The sequence below is a fragment of the Hemicordylus capensis genome, chromosome 1 (genome assembly GCF_027244095.1).
Source record: "Hemicordylus capensis ecotype Gifberg chromosome 1, rHemCap1.1.pri, whole genome shotgun sequence".
Classification (NCBI taxonomy): Eukaryota; Metazoa; Chordata; class Lepidosauria; order Squamata; family Cordylidae; genus Hemicordylus; species Hemicordylus capensis.
In genome coordinates this window covers 64,984,357-65,009,500 of record NC_069657.1, presented here as the reverse complement: position 1 = coordinate 65,009,500, position 25,144 = coordinate 64,984,357, and the positions used below count along the sequence as shown (strand labels likewise).

The following is a 25,144-nucleotide window of genomic DNA, read 5'->3' as shown; positions in this document are numbered from 1 at the left end:
TGGACCACCTAATCAGCTGTTGTAAAAAGATCGCACAGACTGACTACAAACAAAGGCATGACAAGGTAGCAGGGATTATACACTGGAATATCTGCAAAAAATACAAGCTACCTTTAGCAAAAAATTGGTGGGACCATAAAATTGAAAAAGTGGTAGAAAATGAAGATGTAAAAATATTATGGGACCTCCGACTACAAACAGACAAACATCTGCCACACAATACACCAGATATAACTGTAGTCGAGAAGAAAGAAAAACAAGTCAAAATAATCGACATAGCAATACCAGGGGATAGCAGAATAGAAGAAAAAGAAATAGAAAAAATCACCAAATACAAAGATCTACAAATTGAAATTGAAAGGCTGTGGCAGAAAAAGACCAAAATAATCCCGGTGGTAACTGGCACCCTGGGTACACTTCCAAAAGACCTTGAAGAGCACCTCAACACCATAGGGGCCACAGAAATCACCATCAGCCAATTACAAAAAGCAGCTTTACTGGGAACAGCCTATATTCTGCGGCGATATCTATAACAACAGCAACAACATTGACAATAAAATTCAGCCATCCCAGGTCCTTGGGAAGGACTCGATGTCTGGATAAAACAAACCAGTCAATAACACCTGTCTGACTGTGTAAAATAATAATAAAAATAATATCAAAGGGCAAATGTGAAACAGGTGGGTCTTGAGAAGGGCCTTAAAAGCAGCCAGGGAGCTGAATGAATCTGGGGTGGAGGAGTGTTCCAAAGAAAAGGGGCGGCCATCGAGAAGACCCTCCTATGGACCCAGGTACCACGCACTACACCAGGGCCTGTGACACGAAGGAGGGCCACCTGAAAAGACCTCACAATTGAACAGATAACCTCAGTGTTAAACAATGGGCAATTTTAGACATAAATTTATTTAAATGAATTACCACGTGTGAATGAGAAGTATTTTCTGGGACAGTTTGGCAACTCTTACTAACACTGCACTTTTGTGTAAGAGTGCTTTCCCATCTCCACCTCTTTTAAAGGTTTTTTTAAATTTACATTTTGCATGTTATTGTTCTCCAACTCTAGTTAGTGAAAAGGGAAAAGATTTTCATTATAGAGATCATATACCTCCCCCCCCCCCAATTTTGGTTAAGAAGGGGCTGATCAGCTGAACTTGGTAATGCAAAATAGGTGCAAATTTGCTCAAAATGTCCCCAGATTCATATATTTCTGCCCACAGCGGTCTTAATATTTTCTCCCAAAAAGCAATAGGGATGTCCACAAATCATTATTTGATCAGCGATTCTCAGAACAGCCTAGGCACCTTTAAAAGGGAGGAGAGCAGGTTGCGTATGTGCGGCATCCATGTGTGTGCCATCATCGTGCAAGGGGAGCAGGTGGGGGGCATGCCGCCAAAATAAGAAGCTGTGGCAAGTGGCAGAAGAGGAGGCAGGGGCGCAGCAGGGTTGGAGTGGGCCCAGAAATAAGATTTTAAAATGCTCCCCCTCACTGAAGCTCAGCTCATGAAGTAAAGAAATCTTAAATGAGGCTGAATAGTGGTAACAAAAAGCATTACACACACACACACACACACACACACACACACACACACACACACACCCTATGTGTCATAATAGAACATCATCCTAAATTATTTTTTTAAAGGTTTTGTAAATTGTGGATGATGCAAGTCATTTAATGGTACTAGAGAAAGACATGCTGTTTTGGTAGTTCCAGGTCTTAACACACACGTCAGTTTCGGAGGATGAATACAACTGAAGGAAGCCTGGGTGGGTGCTAGGCTGGTGGAGTCAGACATGTGACTTGGCTCTGCCCTCCCCAAGGCAGTGGGTCCCCAGACAACTGTCTCCCCTTGCCCTATTATAGTTACACCCCTGGGAGCAGGTATGGACCTGCCCCCCTGTGCTATAAATCATTGATGGAATCGCGATTCATGCTCATGTGCTGTGAATCATTGATGGAATCGCGATTCATGCACATCCCTAGAAAGCAAGCCTATGGGTCTTTCTTCTATTTTCCTCCTGCCGGCAACCTTGGAGAAGCTGCTGCCAGTCTGTGTAGACAATACTGAGCTAAATGGATGAATGGTCCAACTCAGTAGAAGGCGTCTTTGGTAGAATACAGGAGGGGTTTGTCATTGCCTTCTCCCACACAATATGAGATGATACCTTTCAGCATCTTCCTATATCACTGCTGCCTGATATAGGTGTTTCCCATAGTCTGGGAAACATACCAGCGGGGATTCAAACTGTCAGCCTCTGGCTTGCTAGTCAAGTCATCTCCCTGCTGCGCCATTAGGTGGTTCATTATGGACATAGACCAGCATAAATCTATAAATAAAACAAACAAAACACTTTCACAGAACAATAACAATAAGAAACAATTCACAGAATAAAACAAAACAATTTCAAAGAGTTAAACCGTTAAACCGTTTAAAATTAATTTTCATTAAAAGCCTGAGAAAACAGATGTGTCTTATAGGTCTCTTTAAAAGCACTCGGAGATGAAGCAGCTCTTATTTTTAAAGGGAGTGCATTCCAAAGCCTTAGGGCAGCCACAGAGAAGGCCCAGCTCTGACTCTCCACCAGACGAGCCATCAGCAACCGTAACTGGACCTTGCCAGATGATCTTAATAGGCAGCAGGGTTCATGACAAAGGAGGCATTCTCTTAAGTACCCTGGACCTAAGTCATTCAAGGGGTTGTATTCACTCAGAAACATTGGCAGTCAGTGTAATTTTTTAAAATTCAGTGTTATATGGTCCTTTCAGGTTGTCCCAGAGACCAACTTGGCTGCCACATTCTGTACCAATTGTAGTTTTCAGACTACATATGAAGGCAGAACCACATAGAGTTCATTACAGTAGTCAAGCCTGGAGGTTACCAGCTATCTTATCAGCCAAAGCTGATAAAAAGCGCCCCTGGCCACTGCCTCAACTTGAGAAATGAGAGAGAATTTTTGATCCAGGAGCACTCCCAAGCTAAGTCCCTGATATTTCAGGGGGAGTGTTATCCCATCCAGAGCAGGCAGATCTAAACCATATCTTGAGTCCTGACCCCCCCCCACAACCAGATTTGGATTATTTGGATTCAACTTCAGTTTGTTATCCCTCAGCCAGCCCATTACTGCCTCTAGGCAGGCATTTAGGGATGTTATGTCATTTCCTGATAGGGAGGAATAGATAGATACTTTTTTACAGCCGATAGCCAAAACAAAACAACACAATAAACATCATTTCAGCATTCAACATTAACTCAACCATTAACTTTAACATTAATCAATGAACTACGAATTCTAATTGCAATGTAACAAAATTTTGCTACAACATGAGAGATGCAGACTGCATTATCTTCGAGTAAAAACTTCACCAGCAAATCATCTGCTTGACTTTGAAACCTAGAAAGAAGAGGCAAAATCATATGATATCTAATATTACTATAGAATCTACAGTGTAATAAAATAAGAGTGATTGATTCAGGTTCACCTGAACCACAAGGGTGCAAGCGAGCCTCCAGGGGTAGATGTTGAAATCTCCCCATTAATGTAGCTGAAGGGAAGGCATTAAAACGTGTTCTTGAAAAAGCCCAGCTGAACTTTCTGACAGTTATGGTGGACAAATATGAAGCTGGGGGGGGAAACCCAGAAAAGAAAAAACGGGGTTCACTGAATCAAGAAGAGGAGAGAGAGAGAAAAAACAACCGTGGGAAAAAAAACCACCCTGGCCTTAAGCTGATTGTAAAATGCTGGCAAACAAGCTGACTCGTTCTAGAGCTCCATATCATTTAGACGTTGACGTACTAATTTTTTGGCATTCACTAGGTCAGTTTCTTTTTCTTTTTTCCCCAAATTCATTTTTTATTAATTTTAACAATAGCAATCATTCATTACAAATACACACATAAAAGATGGACTTCCCACTCACATTTCTTCATGAATTATCAACTATAAAATTTACCCTTGCTATGATAATAATTCAAAACATAAGTTCAAGCCCTTACGAACATAATTAAACTAACCAACCTGCGATTTATACTAAATTTCAAACCCTGCTGTCAAGTCCATAGTAGGGAAGTAATTTTTTAAATACAACAAAAATGGTTTCCAATCTTCTTTAAAACATTCCAAGTTTTGATCTCTTAATAGTGCTGTAAGTTTTGCCATCTCCGCATATTCCAAAATTTTTATCAGCCAGTCTTCTTTTGAAGGCAGTTCACTAGACTTCCATTTCTGTGCATATATAATTCTAGCTGTCATAGAGGCATACATAAAAAATGTTAAATCGGTTGTAGAGATAGCTCCTTGTGTTATTCCCAGCAGGAAGGATTCTGGCTTCTTAGGAAATGTCATTTTAAATATTTTCTTTAGTTCATTATATATCATATCCCAATAGGCTTTAGCCTTCCCACAGGTCCACCACATGTGAAAAAATGTGCCTTCAGAATGTCCACACTTCCAACATTTGTTTGAAACATTTTAATACATTAAAGCAAGTCTTTTTGGTGTCAGATACTATCTATACATCATTTTATAATAGTTTTCTTTGATAGCATAACATGCAGTAAATTTTAAATCCTTTTTCCATAACTTTTCCCAGGCTGCCATTTCTATATTACGCCCCGCATCTTGAGCCCATTTTATCATAGTCGTTTTAACCACTTCTTCTCTTGTCTCCTCCAAAAGCAACAGTTTATACATTTTAGAAACTAATTTTTCATCATTTTGACATAATTCCTTCTCAAAATTTGAAGTCTGGTCCTCAAATCCGACTTTAAGGTCCTTCTTATACATCTCATTTAACTGATGATACTGAAACCAATCTCTAACTATATCTTGTATTTCAATTAAACTTTTTAACTTACAATCCTTTTTGTGAAAATGTACCAAATCCCTATAGGTACCCCAACCCGTTTGCATATTTACTTCTTTACGTGATAAAGCTTCAATCGGAGATACCCATAACGGAGTTTTAGGTTCAAACCAATTTTTATATTTTAACCACACCCTCATTAAACTCCTTCTCACATAATGGTTCAAAAAATCTTTATGTATTTTACTTTTTTCATACCATAAATACGCATGCCAACCAAACCTTCTGTCAAATCCTTCTAAATCAAGAATTCTAGGGTTTCTTAGCGTTATCCATTCTTTTATCCATGTCAAACAAACAGCATCAAAATACAACCTTAAGTCTGGCAAGGTAAGACCACCCCTTTCCTTTGCATCTGTTAGATTCTTAAAATTAATTCTTGGTCTTTTCCCCTGCCAAACAAACTTAGTTATATCCTTCTGCCATTGCTTGAAATAAGTTAAAGTGTTAATTATGGGAATAGTCTGAAAGAGAAACAACATTTTAGGCAAGACATTCATTTTCACCACTGAAATTCTTCCCATTAAAGAGAGATTCATTTTGGACCATCTTTCTAGATCAGTTTTCACTAAATTCCATATTTTGACATAGTTATTTATAAACAACAGGGAGTTGTTATTTGATAACCAAACCCCCAGATATTTAACTTTCTTCTCCACTTTCAGCTCACTTATTTGAGAGAATCTGTCTTTAGTTTTCTGGTCCATATTTTTAGTTAAAACCTTAGTCTTGGTCTTATTTATATAAAATGCAGCCAGTTGGCCAAATTGTTGTATTTTATCCAAGAGTCTTTCGATCTTATCAGTTTCTAATAAAAACTCAGGATCCAAGCCAATACGGGAAAGTTTATCCGTAATCGTCACCAGCCAAATAGGCCGGGAAGTAGCCAAAAGAAACCCAGGCACAAGTCCCACTGGCCAAAGGTGAAACTTCAGCCAGTAGAAAATAATCTGCAACCATGCCCTGGTCTCAGTCCTCCACAACCCAATCTCCTGTCGTAGCACCACATTAGAGGTGCATCTAGGTATACCAAAAAGCATTCTTAGAAAGCCCAACTGAACCCACTCTAGGCGCATAGAACTATCAAAGGGGCCCTACTGAACTCCATACAAAAGTTGCGGTAGCATTTTAGCGAGGAATGGTTTAATGGCAGAAGGAATATATCCGCCACCCTGCGCATAGTGAAATCTCAGAATAGCAACTGAGCTTCATTGAGCCAAATCAGAAACTATTCTAGCATGAGCATGTTGCCTGTTGTTATATTGAAATATCACACCAAGATATTTAATTTGCTTTACTTGATCAACTTGATGTCCCCCAACAGTCCATCTTAAACTCTTAGATTTGGGTGTCGCCAGCATATTGATAACACCCTGCACCAAGTCTTCTGATGATTCCTCCCAGTGGTTTCATGTAGATGTTAAAGAGTGTTGGAAACAGTACTCTCCAGGGGCGTAGCCACCATTGTGTGAATGGGTTCATCGAACCCGGGCCATGCCCTTCAAGGGCCACACCTTGTGCCCCAGCCTGGTCCCCTGTGTCAGATGCAGTGGAGGGGTTTTGCTCAGAAAAAGGGTGCTCACCCCATTTCCGAGCAAATTCCCACATCTGGGAGCAGCTCTCTCTGCTGTAAAAGGCATGGAGACACATTCCTGGCCAGGCTGGGAAGCTGGGCTAACTGGCTTAAGAAACTTGCCCCGTTTCTGAGCCAAACCACGCCCCCTGTGTCTGATGTCATACATACTGCCGAAGAACAAAAACAAGAGGAGGAGACATGAACTATATGGGACTATTTCTCACACTTCTTTGACAAATATACATAACTGGATGTTCCTCATGAAGCTTGGCCTCCCATAATATGGTTCAAGGAGATTCTTGATAATCCGATACCACAAGCCAGATGGGTTTAGACTAAAATATAGTCTTCATCAGTGGCATCAGTTAGAACAGATCATGCTCCTTGTAATCCAGTGTAGTCATAAAAATATAATTTTGAAATCTCATCATACCAGAACTATATCTACACACATCCTTTCCTGTGTCACATTGTAAAATTGTACATTGTACATATTCTTTTAAAAAATTAACATTTAAAACACAGTTTTACATTAACATACTAATACAACAATGTGATATATGGAACATAGTTGTAATAATTAAAAAGTTACTGCATTTTCGAGAGACAATTTTCTGGTTTTAAGTCCAGGTTATGTAAACCCTGTGTATGTTGCAGTACTGAGGGTGGAGAGACCCTTGGGAGCAATTTTTGTTTTGTTTTTGGATGCAGCTGTTAAAAAGGGAAGCGGGAATTGAGGGTGAAAAATGCATGCACCCACCCACTCCCACACACCCATGTGAGTGCCAGATAGCGCCAGGAGGCAAGGTCTGAATATAACCCACAATTTTAAAAAGCAAGATATGTAACTTTAAAGAAATTTAGGCTGTGCATGCATCCAAGATCTCCATTTGTACCCTAAATACTTAAAGCCACAGATTTCAGCAAAGTTTTCAACACAATCAGTAGTGGTTTTGAATCATATATATCAGTTAGTTCTCATTAAATGTTTTAATTTGTGGGCTGAAACTTTGCAGTTTACTGTTTGGTAACCACAAGTAACTGCATGCTTCTTTGGCACATTATATCTAGTGCAAGAGAAAGAAAAACACTGCAGGTTAACAGAGCCAGTCCGGGGTTATGTTTCCAACCTACTAAACCAAGAAATTAGAAACAGAGATGTTGAATCCAAAGCATATTCTCAACATTTAACAGCTATTATATAATCGGTAGCAAAACTAAAAGTAACTATTTAGAGTTCTCCATAACTCTACCTTGCCAGCCCTTGGATGACAGAGTTTTTTCCTGACTGATCTTACTAGTCTAGTACTGTCAGCTCTTTAGCATCTCTGGGTCTTTATCATCCTTGCTTCCTGAAACCTTCTAACTGAGGTTTAGGCAATTTAGCCAAAACCTCAGATACGCAAAACATATATTCTGCCATTGAGCTACAGGCTCTCCTCTCCAATTCTCACAGCTCAGTGAACAGTGAGAAGCCACAGTTTTATTCTTACTTAGATTCTTGGTCCATCTACCCAAAACTGTCTATCCTGACTGGGAATGACTCCCCAGAGTTTCACACAGAAGTCTTTCCCAATACCTGCTGCCTGCAGTCCTTTAACTGAGATATATTTCATGTGAAGTATATGTTCTACCAGAAACGTATGGTTCCTCCCAACTATTGGAAGATAGCACAAATGGAGAAAGACTCAACTCGAATCCGACAGGTTACAACACAGAGAAAATCTGAAGATCTATGCTCTGGCAGTACGTGCAACAAAGAAGTAATTCTTTTCTGCTCACATTGCATCCACAGGTTTATGTCCAGCAGAGTTGTCTAGGGTTGTGAGAGGGACAGTACGAGCACCCTCCCTCTTGACTCAAAATTTGGAAACATTGGTTACCCACTGTGACATTTTAGATGTTTTTTGCAGATAAAATTTTGATTAAATGGGTTTACTATCCCATTTTTTAAATTAAATATAAAATTGCTGCTTCTTACTTTTAAAAATATCCATGGGCTTGCTCCTCCTTTTGTCTCTTCTTTACTTTCTCTTTTCTTACATTATTGCACTTTTCTAACACCAACTTTCTAATTAAACCTTTTGTTTCATACCCTGTTTCCTAGATCTGTCCTTTTCCCATTGCTGAGTGGATGTTAGGCGAATCCACATAGTCTCACTATGTTTAGTGGGCTCTCTTCCAAGTAAATGTGCATAGAATTTCAGTCTTTCTTTGGAATCCTTCATTCTGGATGTCAGGGATGCACTGGGTTCTGCCAGGCCTTTGGGGGAAAGCCCACCCCTGCTAGGCTGCCCAATAGCTTCAAGCCTGCTGCTTAGCCTCTGGCATGTTTACTGGACAGTGGTGGAGAGCAGCAGCAGCAGCAGCAGCAGCAGGTCCTTCTCTGTTTTGTTTGTTTATTTATTTAACATATTTTTATACCGCCCCAAATGCAAGTTCTCTGGGCGGTTTAGAAGACAATAAAAACAACCAATAAAAGATTAACATATTTCAACAATTAAGATTTTAAAAGTTAAAGCTATTAAAACACAATTAATACAATATCTAATTAAAAGCCTAGGTGAACAAATGGATCTTGACTGCCCTTTTAAAAGTTGTAAGAGATGGGGAGGCTCTTATTTCAGCAGGAAGTGTGTTCCAGTTGTCATGTGTGACTGGGACTGCAGTACCTTTTTAAATGAATGCAGTGACAGACCCTCTTGTTTGGCTGAGCAAGTCCCTCTCTTGTCATTTGATCCTCCCTCCTCTACAGTGGCCCATGTGCTATCATCCTAAGTAAGCAAATTTGTGAATGAGAAAGCAGCAACAGAGTGACTCCCTTGGCTGAGAGGCCACTGCCACTCCCAGATGAGCACTAGTCAATACCTCAGGGGTGGCTTTGAGCCTTTTGATTCCTCAGGGTATCCAGCTTGGCCTGATGCTGGCCCTCAAATATTTTCTCAGATTTACAGTTGATTTTGCCATGTGTCTGAAATAGTTTCCTGCTTGATAATTTCTAGTTTGGAACTTCAGCTGCTCTTATACATTTTAATTTTTATTTTTATTTTGTATTTTATATGTCTATTAAAATATTTACTTTCAACTTTTCCATGAGTTCAAAGCAGTTTACAATAACAAAAATACAATTTCAAAACTGACAATGTGATATTAATGTAACACAAACTACATAAACAGCCACAGAAAGAATTAAAAAGCCTGGTGGAAGAGGTGTGCCTTACATCCCTTCTGAAAAACTACGGAAGAGACAGCTTTCCTCATCTCTTCAAAATGGTGTTTATTAGTCAAAGATGAAACAAAACACTCCTTCCACAACTCTAACCCACTTCTCAAAAAACATCACTGGATCCAGGAGTACAGTACGCCCAAGCTTTTCACCTGATCAGATAAGATCCAGTTGTAGCCAGTATTTATGAGATGTGGGGTGGGGGGGGGGGCGGGTACCAAAGAAGCCTCAGCAGTATTTCCTGATCTCCCATCAGTCTGCACTCTGGTTGCCTCTCTCTCACCTCCAAAGTAAGCTGCTAAAGTTCCCTTGAAAGAATGACCAGCCTGGGTGACTGGGGGCGGAATGAGCAGCGTGCATGAGAGAGACAGCTTCTTGGTACTGGCTGCTACTGATAGGAGTAGAGAGATCCTTATCAATCACAGGCAAGCCGGTCTCCTCCAGACCACAGCCATTCCCTACAAGTAAGACCTCCATCTTCTCTGGATTTAATTTTAACCTATTTGCCTTTATCCTTTTGACCACTGCCTTCAAACATTAGTTCAGGAGCAGTTTCCATTGGAGTCATAAAGAAATACAAATTCCAAAATTTCTTAACAAAAAGCAGAAATTTGCCTCTCAAGTACTCTATCCTCACTTACACATTACCATGCCTTGCCCTTCCCTCAAATTGCTCCCATCTTCCCTTTTTGTTTCTGTTTCCCTTTGTGTTTTTCCCCCCTGGTTGGCATCCAGACTAAAGTAGCACTGGTGCTATAACACTGTGCTGGTGCTCTAGGAGAGGGGCAATAATCTCCAGTCTCTGCTTCTTTCTGAAGCCCACTGTGCCTGATGAAAATGTGTCCCTGAAAACAGTATGTCCCTCAGGGACATATTTTCAAAAGTGGCAGTGGGTTTCAGAGTGAAGAGGAAATTGATGCAAATTACCCCTCTGCCCCAGCACTAGCACAACATTAAAACTCCAGTCCTTCAAATTTGGCTGCTTTCAGTAAATGAAGTTTAAAGCTTGTGATAGTGTGGCAACTGATTATTTTGTTTGGGTGGAGTGAAAGAGAATAGAAGGGTGGGAAACTTAGCATTCTTGTATTCGTATAAAAGTTAGTTAGTAGCCCCTGCTAACTGGGCAAAGAGGCACCTTTGTAATATGGTGATTCTCTTTATTTAGCAGGGGGAGAGTAACTAGCCCTATCCACCCCCAGCACAGTACCTCCAGTGACTGTTGCTGGTGTCTATCTTATGCTTCTGTTTAGATTGTGAGCCCTCTGGGGACAGGGATCCTTCTTTCTTTCTTTCTTTCTTTCTTTCTTTCTTTCTTTCTTTCTTTCTTTCTTTCTTTCTTTCGTTCTCTCGCTCTCTGTAAACTGCTTTGGAAACTTTTATTATTATTATTTTATTGAAAAGCGGTATATACATATTTGTTGTTCATAATTATTTATTTACATATTTATTGTTAAATATTTATACCGCCTTTCATTAAAACAATCTCAAGGCAGTTTACAAAACATTTAAAACATTATAAGACTATAGAACAATTACACAATAAAAATATTAAATTGGAATATAAAAATACAAATCTAATTAAAAGTTCTTTTAAATATACACAGTAGGGACATAAAACACAGAGTAGCAGCAACAAAAACAACATTCATATAAAGGCCTGGGTTAAAAAGCCAAGATTTCACTTGCTTTCTAAAAACTGATGGCGACTGAGGAGTGGATGCCCACTGGAAAAGCATTTCAAAGCCTGGAGGCAATAACTGAGAAGGCCCTGCCCTGCATGCATGACAGTCGAGCCTCCTTCATTGTCAGCACATGGAGCAAAGCCCCCTCCAATGACCCTGTCAAGTGGTTAAAGGTCATAACCAGTATCTTTAATTGGAACCAGAAACAAATTGACAGCCAATGTAGCTCTTTCAAAATGGGTGTGATGTGATTCCAGGAGGCAGTTCCAGATAAAATCCTGGCTGCTGCATTTTGCACTAGCTGCAGTTTCCAAATATTCTTCAAGGGCAGCCCCATTTAGAGCATGTTACACTAATCCTGATGTGACAGTGACATGACTAAGGCGTGGGTAACTGTGGCCAGATCTCAAGATCTGCCTTCCTATAATAGCATTGCTATATATGGAGAATAGCATAAGCAAAACAAAAAATGAAAAATAGTTCCCTGCCCCAAGTTGCTTACAACAAAAGGAAAGAAGAAAAAGTGAGGAACGAGTACTAACTGATGAATGTGAAGAAATGCACCCAAGGTGCTTCAGCTTAATCAAGTTTCATTAGGGATGAGGGAATAACAGTCATGGGAAATCTGCATTTTCAGAAGAAAGAAGGGGAAGATCCCATCACAAAGATGTTCTGGGAGGCATAATGAGCAACAAGGGAGAATTAACAGAGCTGTGTAAGGGAGCAGGAAACTTTCAGACAACTGAATGTGATCGCTGATGGAGTGAAGGTCATGGTTAGGGATAAAGTAAGAAGTAATGGCAAGACCGCAGAGAGACTTAAGGATAAGGAGTTTGTGGTGGAGGCAGAAGGGAAACCAGTGTTTGTTTAAACCAATACAAGCTTTTAAATTTAAAGTAGTAAATTAGGTATCTGTTTTATAAAGCCATACAGAAAGTATGTTCTGCTTGGTTTCTGAACAGGCAAATTTCATGATTGGCTGCAGTTGTTCAAGTAGGGAGGCGTGGGAGATATTTTGACAGATTTATCTGGGGGGTGGGGTTCATAAAACAATATAGGCTTGAATGATAACTATACATAATGCCAGTTTTCTAATATATCATTTTTTAAAAAGAAGGTACAGAACAGTCTCTAGTAAAACATGAAATTGTTTTTGCTATTCTTAAGGCATGTGAACCCAATTCCCCATCCACCTCCTCCTTCAGATGTGGCAATAATATTTTTTCACAGCTTTGTTGCACATTATTACTTTATTAATTATCCTTCCCTCTTCCTGTTGTACAAGCAATATTTCCTGCAATGTGCTTTACCAGTACTTGCCTTTCAATATACACAGCTGATAATCTTCCTTTCTGTTTTGTTTAGAAACAGCCATGTCATAGGTTAATTTCTGTTGCATATAGAAATTGTAGAAATTGTAAATTGTTGGTCCATAAGATAAAAGATCCAAATGCCATATTTTAGTAATGCCTTTATTAAAGTGTGCCGTCAAGTCGATTTCGACTCCTGGTGCCCACAGAGCCCTGTGGTTTTCTTTTGGTAGAATACAGGAGGGGTTTACCTTTGCCTCCTCCCATGCAGTATGAGAGGATGCCTTTCAGCATCTTCCTATATCGCTGCTGCCCATGATAGGTGTCTGGGAAACATGCCAGCAGGAATTCAAACGTCAACCTTCTGCTTGTTAGTCAAGCATTTCCCTGCTGCGCCACTTAAGGTGGCAATGCCTTTATTAGGACCAGCCAAACGGATGCAAAATCTTGAGCAGTTAACATTCAAATCCTTTAGAGCCATACATGCTTCAGTTAGTGCAGAAGATTAAACAGAATAAATTGCTAGATGTTTATTTTCTAAAAATAAGGGTACTGCTATGATTGACTCTTCTGCATCCCAGTAACCATGGGTGCAACCTGAATTGGTAGCCCTATTCAGATGTTATTTTTAAAAAATGCTGTATACAAGTACAAGTATCCCAAAGCATTCCACAAGTCCCACCCAGTCACTCACCCCTTTCTGTGCTCTCCATAGTTATGGTGGTATTTAACTGAAGTTACAAATGCTGTTGTTGTGATGGCAGACATTTCTGCCATTGGCGCCCCAGCTTGCCAATCATGGAAATGCCCATCATCACAGTTTAACTGTTTCACTGCCATAACTGTAAATAGTGTGGTATGGTGTGAGTGGCATGCCAAGGCAAGACTTCTGGAGTGCTTGGAGATGCTTGTACTCATGTACAGCATCCTTTTAAAATCATGGCTGAATAAGGCTAATGTCTAGCACCTATTGAGGTTGATCAACATGAGTTTGCATAATTCCTTCTGACTCCATCTTAAGACTTTTATAAAGTGCAAATCTTTGGGGGCCATTTCAGAAGTCCCAGATCCTCCTAATTTTTTTGTTTCTCTTCCTTGCATTCAGTCTGATGAAAGATTCTTAAGAATTCAGAAGCTCAAGATTTTGTGTCATTTTGGTTGGTCCTAATAAATGCATTAGTAGAATGCGGCTGTCGCATATAGAATTTCTCAATATATTTTTAAAATTTGTTTAATAGGTGTCTTAATAAGTGTTATGCCAAAATTTTGCATGTATGACATTGTCTCTGTCAGCTTTGGCAAAACTCATATTGCTGATTTGACTTTTAAAGCCCTAAGGTGGACCAGGATACCAAAGGATGCTTCCTCCTTTATGTACTTCTGTGTGGTCAAAGATCAACAAGGGATGGGAGGCCCTGTTGTGAGTGATACCAGCTTCTGTGACTGGGCAAGTAGCAGGGGCTGGGAGATGATATAGTGCAGGTGATGAATGCTATTAGTAACCAGATCCAATAAATAATTTGGACCAGCAGAAGGTTCTGAACATTTTTCAAAGGTAGCCCCAGTAAGCGAATCTAGATGTTGCCAGGGCATGTACAGTATAAAAGTGGCTAGTTAACTTTGTCCCTGTTGAAGAGTAAGCAGTTAGCTCCAAAGACTCTGGGAACAATGTTGTTTAGAGAGAAAATGTCCTTATGTTCTGAGGACCTGTAGTACAATGTAGAAAAACTGCTGTATCTCCAGTGGAGCTTTATTTGTGGTAGAGCAATGATGGAATTTCATCCCACAACCATACAAATGAGGATTAAGTGTTCCAGTTGCATTAACAGCAATCCAGTGCTCCCTCTGGCTATCTATTCCTGGATGTCTATCCAAGTTCTGATTATACTGCTGCACCTCAGCACAGTGTCTGACAACTCCCAAGCAATTAACAAAGTCATAACAATAACATCTCTTTTTCTTCCCAGCAGGTAGGGGCAAATGCTTGATTAGGATTAAGATTTGTCTGTGTTTGCAGCTGCCTAAAAGAAGGCAGGAGAGCAATACTTGTACTGTGGGAATAAAATGCAGAGCATCTTCTTCATTTTGCTTTTATTTCTAAATGCAGTCAAGTGAATTAGCATTCTCTTCAATATAGAAACTTATTTGGACTCAGTTGTTTGAGTGAATTAGTTCATCCATGACTATGGAAGTTGTAGTTCCCATAACAATGGGAGTTGTAGTTCCAGTTAGGCATGTGCATGGACTGAGGTTCAAGCACTGGTTCAGTGCCAAACCAGTTTGGATGAGGTCCGAACCAGTTCAGTGCCACGAGGAGGCAAATGGTGAGCAGGAGTTTTCAAAAAGAGGAGAGCAGGTCCTTACCTCTTTTCTGCCACCCCATGCAGCTTCCTGCTAGGGAGGCACTCCCCCTAAGAACCTGCACGCAGTACCAAATGCACATGGCACCTGCACATGGGCAGGTGCCATGTGTGTGTCTGAGTCACACATGGGTTCTTTGGGGGGGGGGAGTGCCACCCCAGCAGGAAGCTGCATGGGGCAGCACAGAGCCGGTAAGAACCTGCTCTCAGGGACGCAGCCACCATTGGGTGACTGGGTTCAAAGAACCCGGGCCGCCACCTCTCAGGGGCCGCGCCTTGTGGCCCCAACACACACCCAATGTCTGATGTCAGATGCGGGGGGTGCTGGTTTAGCTCCCAAGTGGGGCTGCACAGCCCCATTGGGAAGTTAAATGTCTGGTGCTGCATTTGCAACGTGGCCAGAAGCGGCTCTCCCTGCCTTTAAGTGAACACACCACTGGCCTGGATCGGTAACTCCATTAAGGAGCCAGACCACGCCCCTGTGCGTGATTTCAGGTGCAGGGGCATGGCTAACCCCTACGTCTGATGCCAGACATAGGGGGCAGGGTGAGTGGGGCCGCGGCAGTGGCTGAACACGGGCCACCCCTGGTCTGGCTCCACTAGTGCCTGCTCTTGGTTTGTGCACATTCTTAGTTCCAGTCCATTGAGAGAAACTTAGGTGACATGGGAAGAAGACAGTAGACACACAACCAAATTAGAAACATGCTTGATAGATGCAGTTATGGCAACCTGTTTTGCCTACAACTGATGCAAGTATTTTGTACCTGCTTAGCACTCTCATAGCACAAGTAGTTCTAAATAGTCGAATCTAGGGGTCATAAATGTATATGTTAACAATGGTTATCAACATATTTCTTCCTAGTGCCGATGTCTTTCACCAGCTCTGTAAAGAATAGCACTAAGTTTTTCTTTAAAGGAGGTTGGTCTCTCTCTCTTAATTGCAATCCAAACTACTTTAAATCCAAAACCTTCCAAATATGTACACTTCTATCCCTTTACTTTGATCATAACCTTTTGTATGTGCTTCTCTCTGAATTTTGGGCTCTCTGTAACCAAATAAACCAATCCCATCTGGAATTTCATATACATACACGTTCAGGGAAATATTAGATAAATATACATACACAGTAACCCATACCTTAAAACAGATTTAAATAGGGCAACCATGCATGACTCTGATTTTGGAATTATTAGTTGACTACTTTACCTGAATGGCGTATGCAGGATAAATGCAAACATTTAAAAACAAACAAACACCACCACACACTAGACACACTATAATGATTACACAGCACATATTATAGAATAAGAAAAGCCTTCCTTTATATTTTAAAAGCACTGTATGAGATTTCATGTCTAACTATCCAAGTTCCTGTCACTTGACTAAGATGGGGAGGGCACTATAGCAGACTCTGTCTTGTGTCACAGAATAAGTAACTGCAAGCCCTTACCACTGCTGGCAAAGACTGCAGCCCAGCCCAGAGTGGTAAGCTTTCCTGCTCATCCCTTTGTTTACTTTGGGCCTTCCTCTTTCTGCCTCTTGAGCCCAGCCAGGAGAACAAATGAAAAGAATACGTTTACAAACAATACTTCCCTGTCCTTCACAGGCTCTTCTTCCATCACTCTGCCCTCTGCCTATAATACATGCTATCTACATCATGTGGCAAAGGAGGAGCAGACGTCCAACTGAACTGTGGCCTATTACTTTGTTCCACAAAGCTTTTTGTTTGATTAAACGCAATAGTTAGAGCAATTGGCCTGTGCAGAAGAAAGTAAAGGCTTAAATCAGGCACACTGTTGATTGCTGAAGAGAGCCAATTCACTTCTATGGCAGAACAAGAACCATGGAACACAAACAAAAATCTGCAGCTGCTCCTGATGGGATATCTGTGTCACAGGAGCAGAAAAAAGTTTTGTTTCTTCCTGAAAGATGCTCTTGTGGTCAGGAAAGATGTTCCTGTGGTAGGAGCAAAACCTGCTTCATGTATGTAATATGAAGAATGTGGTGTAGCTATTGTTGAGCAGATAGGTTCAAAGAACCTGGGTCCCCCAGCTCCAGAAGGCCCCCCAGCTCCACTGCTCCCTATTTTCTTCATTATCTCCCTCACTCTCAAGAGGCTGCAGGGGAGAGGGATGAACACCGGTCCCCTCTTCCCAAGCTATGTTCCGGGAGCAACCCTAATGTCAGGGACAGAGTGAAGTGTCCCCCCCCCCCCACCTAATGGTGTTGTTCTCCCATAGAACTGAACAGCTGCCATTCACTTGAAAAGAAACAGGTAATCCACTCTATGCAGGAGCATCTTATGGTGGAAACAATACTTCTCTGCACTGTAACATTGATTCCTTGTGTCATGAGCAGCTGCAGATTTTACCTCCTACTCCAATGGTTTATGTTCTGCCATAGAAGTAAATTGGTTCTATTCACTTTTATGTAAGCTGCAGGCTGGGTTGAGGATACCAGGCTGTACTGTGTGAGGAGTCCCCAGCATGGCTCATCTTTCCCTTTACTATGGCCATGAAGAGATAGGCTCAGCAGCAGCATTTCTTGTATTCCTCCCTCAATGACAATGGCATTTCTTATAGTGCTGCTGCTGAGGGGAGGGAGACAAGGAAAGGTGCCATGGCAACGGCCCTTATAGTTGTTCCTGCTACTAAGAGAAGGAGACCGACAACAGCTTTTCAGACAGCAGTAGGCCTAGGGAACCTGATGCCTGTCTGTACCTTTTGGTCATACATACTCCCATGTGGCCAAAGCTGGGAGGGCACGCACACACACACACACACACACACACACACACACACACGTCTGAAAATATATATTTAAAGATAAAAGAAAGGCAACTTGGATTCAAGCCAATTAGGTTTAACCTTAGTTGTAGGTAGCAGTATCTATACACTGTCTGCTATGAGTGAGAAACTTAAGAGTTGTGACCTAAGCTTTACCTTCACTCTTGCCTGATTTCATAGCGATGAAGTGCTTGTCACCATATTATACTATCTATTCATACAAGATTGTTTAACCATTGTATGGGTGACTGGATGAGCATTGCCTGGCACCTGGTAATGAACAGACTAAACTATAGTTTTAGGCAGACAATATGAAAAGTGACAATAAATTATGCCTTGTGGTCTACTTCCAGTTTCCAAGTGCAAACATACCAGAGTTTATTTTAAATCTGAGCCAGTTAGACATTTAGTAACGTAGATCAAAGAAGAAATGGCGGCCTCCCTTGTTTATTATTTCAATATGATGTCTGTTCTAATAAAGTGTAAGAAGGCATGTGATCGACTAACTAGTAGGAATTTTCTAGTGCTGTAGTTAAGTCTTAAATATATACATATATTTGCAAATTAATCTGAAACATATTGCTGTGGTCTGAACTGCTCAAAATGCTGATTGTTTTCAAATCCTTTCTTTAATTTTAGAAATATGATGGCAGTCTGCCAGAACACTTTCAGATAAACAGTCCACTTCATGTTTAAAGAGCCATAGCTTCACTGATTTAAGAAGGCGAGGGGGGAACCACAAATACAGGATGCCATATAGGTTGTTGCTATTTTGTTCTTCACTCTTCATTACCAATAATAAGAACCATTTTTCCATGGTGAATTATAATTAGCCCATAGTTGTATATTGATCTACAGTGCAATACTGAACTTTTTGGAATCAAAGAATGTAATCTGATCTAGTTCGGTTTGTGAAGTTTCCAACTGACTTGCCAGACTCAGGATTACATCCCTAATGTGTACTCCCCTGCTAACTGGGCAAAGAGGCACTTTTTGCCATGGTGATTCTCTTTATTTAGCAGGGGGAGCGCAACTGGCCCTATCCACCCCCAGCACAGTACTTCCAGTGACTGTTGCTGGTGTCTATCATGTTTTTCTTTTTAGAATGTGAGCCCTTTGGGGACAGGAAGCCATTTTATTTGTTTGTTATTTCTGTGTAAACCACCCTGAGTCTTTTTTGGAAGGGTGGTATAGAAATCAAATTAATAATAATAATAATAATAATAATTCTGACTACAAACAGACAAACATCTGCCACACAATACACCAGATATAACTGTAGTCGAGAAGAAAGAAAAACAAGTCAAAATAATCGACATAGCAATACCAGGGGATAGCAGAATAGAAGAAAAAGAAATAGAAAAAATCACCAAATACAAAGATCTACAAATTGAAATTGAAAGGCTGTGGCAGAAAAAGACCCAAATAATCCCAGTGGTAATTGGCGCCCTGGGTGCAGTTCCAAAAGACCTTGAAGAGCACCTCAACACCATAGGGGCCACAGAAATCACCATCAGCCAATTACAAAAAGCAGCTTTACTGGGAACAGCCTGTATTCTGCAACGATATCTATAACAACAGCAACAACATTGACAATAAAATTCTGGCATCCCAGGTCCTTGGGAATGTCTGGATAAAACAAACCAGTCAATAACACCTGTCTGACTGTGTAAACAAGAAATAATAATAATAATAATAATAATAATAATAATAATAATAATAATAATAATATTTTTCGAATACATATATCAATCCAGCACAGCTCCCTGCCTGCTGTCCTAACTGATACATTGAGTTTGAAATGAAAAGAAAGCTGAAAGGGAAAATCAGGAGAGTCACTTCGCTCAAGAGTGCATGGAGTTCACTCAAAACCACAATACTAGAAGCTCAGTTAGATTGTATACCAAAAAGGAGGAAAGGTACCAGTAAGTCCAGGAGGATGCCAGCATGGCTAACAGCTACCGTCAAGGAAGCCATAAAAGGGAAGAAGACTTCCTTCCAAAATTGGAAGACCTGTCCAAATTAAGAGAACAGAAAGCAACACAAACTCTGGCAAAAGAAATGCAAGGTGACAATAAGGGAGGCAAAAAGAGAGTTTGAGGAACATTTAGCCAAAAGTATCAAGGGGAATAACAAAAACTTCTTTAAATACATCAGAAGCAAGAAACCTGCCAGGGAGGCAGTTGGACCATTAGACAATGAAGGAGTAAAAGGGATTATTAAGGAGGATATGGAGGTTGCAGAGAAGCTGAATGAGTTCTTTGCGTCTGTCTTCATGGCAGAGGATACTGAGTAAATACCTGTTCCTGAACCAGGCTCTTTAGGGATGGAGGCTAGAGAGCTGAGTCAGATAGAAGTGACAAGAGATGATGTTCTAAACTGTCTGGAAAAAGTGAAAACTGACAAATCAGCAGGGCTGGATGGCATCCATCCAAGAGTCCTCAAAGAACTCAAATGTGAAATTGCCAACCTCCTTGCTAAAATATTTAACTTATCCCTGAAATCGGGCTCTGTACCAGAGGACTGGAGAGTAGCAAATGTAACACCGATTTTCAAAAAGGGGTCCAGGGACGATCCAGGAAATTACAGGCCAGTTAGCTTAACATCTGTTCCAGGCAAATTGATGGGACAAAGTTCCTCATCAAAGACTCCGGAGGAAACTTAGCGGTCATGGGATATGGGGACAAGTACATGTGTGGATTGCTAACTGGTTGAAAGACAGGAAACAGAGTGTAGGTATAAATGGAGTGTTTTCACAATGGAGGGAAGTAAGAAGTGGGGTCCCCCAGGGATATGTACTGGGACCAGTGCTTTTTAATTTATTCATAAATGATCTAGAAGCAGTGAGGTGGCCAGATTTGCAGATGATACCCAACTCTTCCGGGTAGTGAAATCCAAAACAGATTGTGAGGAGCTCCAAAAGGATCTCTCCAGACTGGGGGATTGGGCGACAAAATGGCAAATGCAGTTCAATGTTAGCAAGTGTAAGGTGATGCACATTGGGACGAAAACCCCCAATTTCAAGTATATGCTGATGGGATCTGAGCTGTCGGTGACTGACCAGGAAAGGGATCTTGGGGTTGTGGATGACAGCTCATTGAAAGTGTCGACTCAATGTGCGGCAGTTGTGAAAAAGGCCAATTCCATGCTAGGGATCATTAGGAAGGGGATTGAAAATAAAACGACTAATATTATAATGCCCTTATAAAAAACTATGGTGTGACCACACTTGGAGTACTGTGTACAATTCTGGTCACCACATCCTAAAAAGGACATTGTAGAACTTGAAAAGGTACAGAAGAGGGCAACCAAGATGATCAGAGGCCTAGAGCACATTTCTTATGAGGCAAGGCTACAACACCTGGGGCTTTTTAGTTTAGAAAAAAGACGACTGCAGGGAGACATGATAGAGATCTATAAAATCATGCATGGTGTGGAGAAAGTAGAGAGAGAGAAATTCTTTTCCCTCTCACACAACACTAGATCCCGGGTTCACTCCATAAAAGTGATTCCCAGGAGGTCTAGGACCAACAAACGGAAGTACTTTTTCACACAGTGCGCGATCCACTTGTGGAACTCTCTGCCACAGGATGTGTTGACAGCCAACAACCTGGATGGTGTTAATAGGGGTTTGGATAACTTCATGGAGGGGAGGTCTATCAACGGCTACCAGTCGGAGGGCTGTGGGCCACCTCCAGCCTCAAAGGCAGGATGCCTCTGAGTACCAGTTGCAGGGGAGTAATGGCAGGAGAGAGGGCACACCCTCAACTCCTGCCTGTGGCTTCCAGCAGCATCTGGTGGGCCACTGTGCGAAACAGGATGCTGGACTAGATGGGCCTTGGGCCTAATCCAGCAGAGCTGTTATGTTCTTAAATTAATATGTCTAATTCTGTGATCCTAAACAGATTTATTCTTAAGTAAGTGCAGCTAAAATAGTTTGCCCTCCTTGCATGTTTAGAATAGAGTTCAATTTTGCTTGTCCCCTCATAATATTCAGTTTTAATTTTAAATATTATCCCTGTAGGAATAATGCATATCTAACAGACAAGAAACAGCTCGGTTTTGAGAGTTACCCAGTAATATAATCTTATATTTTTAGAATAATAATATTAACATAATGAGTCATTTTGCACAGAACCATGTTTTGTAGATTTCTCTAGCCACATCATATATAGGTGCTTCCTTGCACTGAATATATCCAGAAGGTATTTCCTTAGAAGAAAGCAATCTGAAAAGAAACAAGCTTATAGAAAATGTTGACTATTTCTTCCATTTTTTCCATGCCCTGATTTTTAGTCAATTAAAATTTTCAGTTTGAAACCACCCCTGTGTCTGCGATGAGCAATCCTTCTTGTTTGTGCAGTCATTCATTATCTCCATTACCAAGAGGAGAATAGAGGACAATTACATTGTTTGGACGAATCAGAGTGTTAGGAGGAGTATTTATCATGGTGGCAGAGTGCAGCACCTGACAGCAAAGGATTGATGGCCAGGAATGAGTGTGAGTGGCCAAAGCAGCCTCATATGATGCAAATTACTGACTGTGGATTCCAATTTATCCTGTTCATTTTTCTTGCCTCTGCAGAAGACTATTAGTGGTTTTTGAAGCAGTGAAGGGGTCATTACTAATATGGGCTCAAAGCAGGAGGGAGAAGGAGGGGAAAAGCCTTCTGTAATTACACAGCCTTCAAAAAAAGACTTGAGGGACTAGCCAAAAAAGTGTCAACACTTAGCAATCAGAAAAATTTATTTTCATTTCATCCTTAACCCACATTAACTCAACATTATCATTTTTCTTTGTTAATATTTGCAGAATATTAAAAGCCTTATTTCTGTATTCATTCACATATATTTAACCCTTTTCACTGAAAAGCTACATTGCTTAGCGTGCCATCAATCTCGTCTTGATATTCTAATAGCGAACCATTTTAATGTGGTTACAAAACAGGTTTTAGAAAAGCAAATTCAGGCTGTTTTTACTAATGAGACAATTGGCATCCAACAGGGGTTTATATAGGTATTGGGTATTATATAGGTATTTACCTAAAATCTCTGTACAAAACAACTGAACAACTGAAAACAACTCTAATTATGTCTTCTGATTGTAATCTAGGAGTGACACTACCAACAGAATGTTAAAGTAAAGTTTGCTGTTGTTTTGAATTAAGTACTCTTAAAATGCATTAAAAATGAATGCATATTTAATGTTATGCTTATTCAAATTACATTTCAGTGTCTTGCTTGAACCATATATAAGTCACTCTCCCTACAGCAAATGAATGTGTTGTTTATGTACAAAATAGGCTCATGACTGAAAATGAGTGAGGAGAAAGAAGCAAGTTCCTTAAAATATAGGGGGGGGGGATTATATACCTTTACGTCATGTAGGAAAATAAGAAAATGCTCCTCTGTCACCCTAAGTGCATTTACTAAATGAGTAAATTATTAGTAATGAATAAGGGCACTTATGAAAAGAGTAGACCATTAATATCTGCTAGAGGCCCTGCTGAAAAAGGCTTACTATGTGCAAAGTGAGTTTGACTGGGTGTGTAGAACAGTGGTTTCTCAGTGGTGACCCCCATTACTTGAAATAAGCTGCCCAGAGAAGTTTGCCTATGTACAACCCTGGAAAGCTTTGGGGGGAAAGTGCCAGATTTTCTGGTGTTCCGGTAACATTTTATCAATTTGGTCTTAGAGGTGATTTGCTATTTGTTTGTTTGTTTGTTTGTTTGTTTAAAACTGTATTTTATTACAACATATTTCTGTGTTGTAATGTTATGTGTTTATGTGCCTAAAATTTAACAAAAAATAAGACAAATTCGGAATCTAAGTAATAGGATAAATGCAAATATTCAGTATTATAGCTTTATGTGTCATTTATAAAACTTGTTAAGCCACCAGGTATTAGGGATGCACTCAAAACATGATCCGGAAGCCGAATCGTGGCACAATTCCTTTAAAACTGAGGGCTTACCCAGCCCATTTAACATGGAGGAGAGAAGGCCCATCCTAGCTCCTCCCCCACTTGCCACCATTGTCATACTGGTGGTGCTCCCCCCAGCTATCCTCACACGCCAGTGGCACACTCTCACAGCTGTCCCCGTGTGGTGGTGGCATGCACATGGCCTCTGCACATGTAGTTCAACAACATCTGGAGAGCCAAAGTTGCTGAACTATGCCTTAGGAGGATCCCTAAGGATCCTCCTAAGGCAGATACACAGACCTCTGTGAGTTATGTAAATAAAAGGGAATGGAGAATGTAAATGAGAAAGAATTTTGCCCATTGCATTCTATAGATTCTGTAGAGTCAATGCAATATTTTAAGCAAATATGACAGTGCGATTGTTTAGTAAAGTAAAGTGTGCCGCGTCAAGTTGATTTCAACTCCTGGCGCCCACAGAGCCCTGTGGTTTTCTTTGGTAGAATACAGGAGGGTTTACCATTTTCTCATCCCGTGCAGTATGAGATGATACCTTTCGATTGTTTAGGATTAGGTATAAGTAGTTTGCACCTTGTTTCCTGGATAGTGCTGAACAAGTATATTGGTGATAAGCATATTAGTAATGGACTTGGCTGATGAGACTTGGATCTGAATATATCACTCAAAACATCAAACCAGTAGCCTGCTCAGCTTAATTAGTACTGTAATGATGTAATCCTATTATGATTGTTGAAATTTCCTTGTTTCACCAAAACATAAGAATTTTCTCCTTAAGGCTTATTTGAATCATAGCTATAGATAAACAGAAGAGTAGTTTCAAAATAAAGTGCTTTATTTGTGAGTGTTACTTTCTACATTGCATATATTACCAGAAAAGAAATGATAACTAGCCAAATACAGTGAAGCAATACATATGATTTTATTTGCCCCCTTCCAATATTTGAAATAATGGATGTCAAACATGAGGCCTGGAGTTCTTATCAACCTTTTGGCATCCACTGTGTATCCCCCAGCACCCCTGTCACACTCCTCTCAAATTAATGAACCATCTTCAGGGCTAGCAAACAATGCTTTTAATAGGACAAAGAGGTTGCCCTATCTGTGGCTGCTATAGCATACACAGCATCAGCCTCTCCCCAACTCCATTTAAACTACTGTCAAGAAGAGTAATAAAAGTATATAATTTGCAGTTTGCCAGCATTTGCCACCAAAAGGGAGGGATGCAGAATGGGTGGTGGTTCACTTTGGACTCTGGAAAATGTTGTTTGAATGACAGGAATGTTTACTTTGGCAGGATGAGTACTAGCTGTTTTGACATGTAAGAGGATTTTGAAAGGCAAGCAGTGGCATATGGGAAGGAAGCTTACATGGTGGGAACTTGTGAGTTATTACTGGGAG

The 25,144-nt window shown here is 40.5% G+C and overlaps 1 protein-coding gene across 12 annotated transcripts in view; it reads left to right on the top strand.

The window, feature by feature from the left end:
• MEIS2 (Meis homeobox 2) overlaps positions 1-25,144 on the top strand; it is a 360,641-nt gene that overhangs the window by 212,483 nt on the left and 123,014 nt on the right. The window lies entirely within an intron of this gene.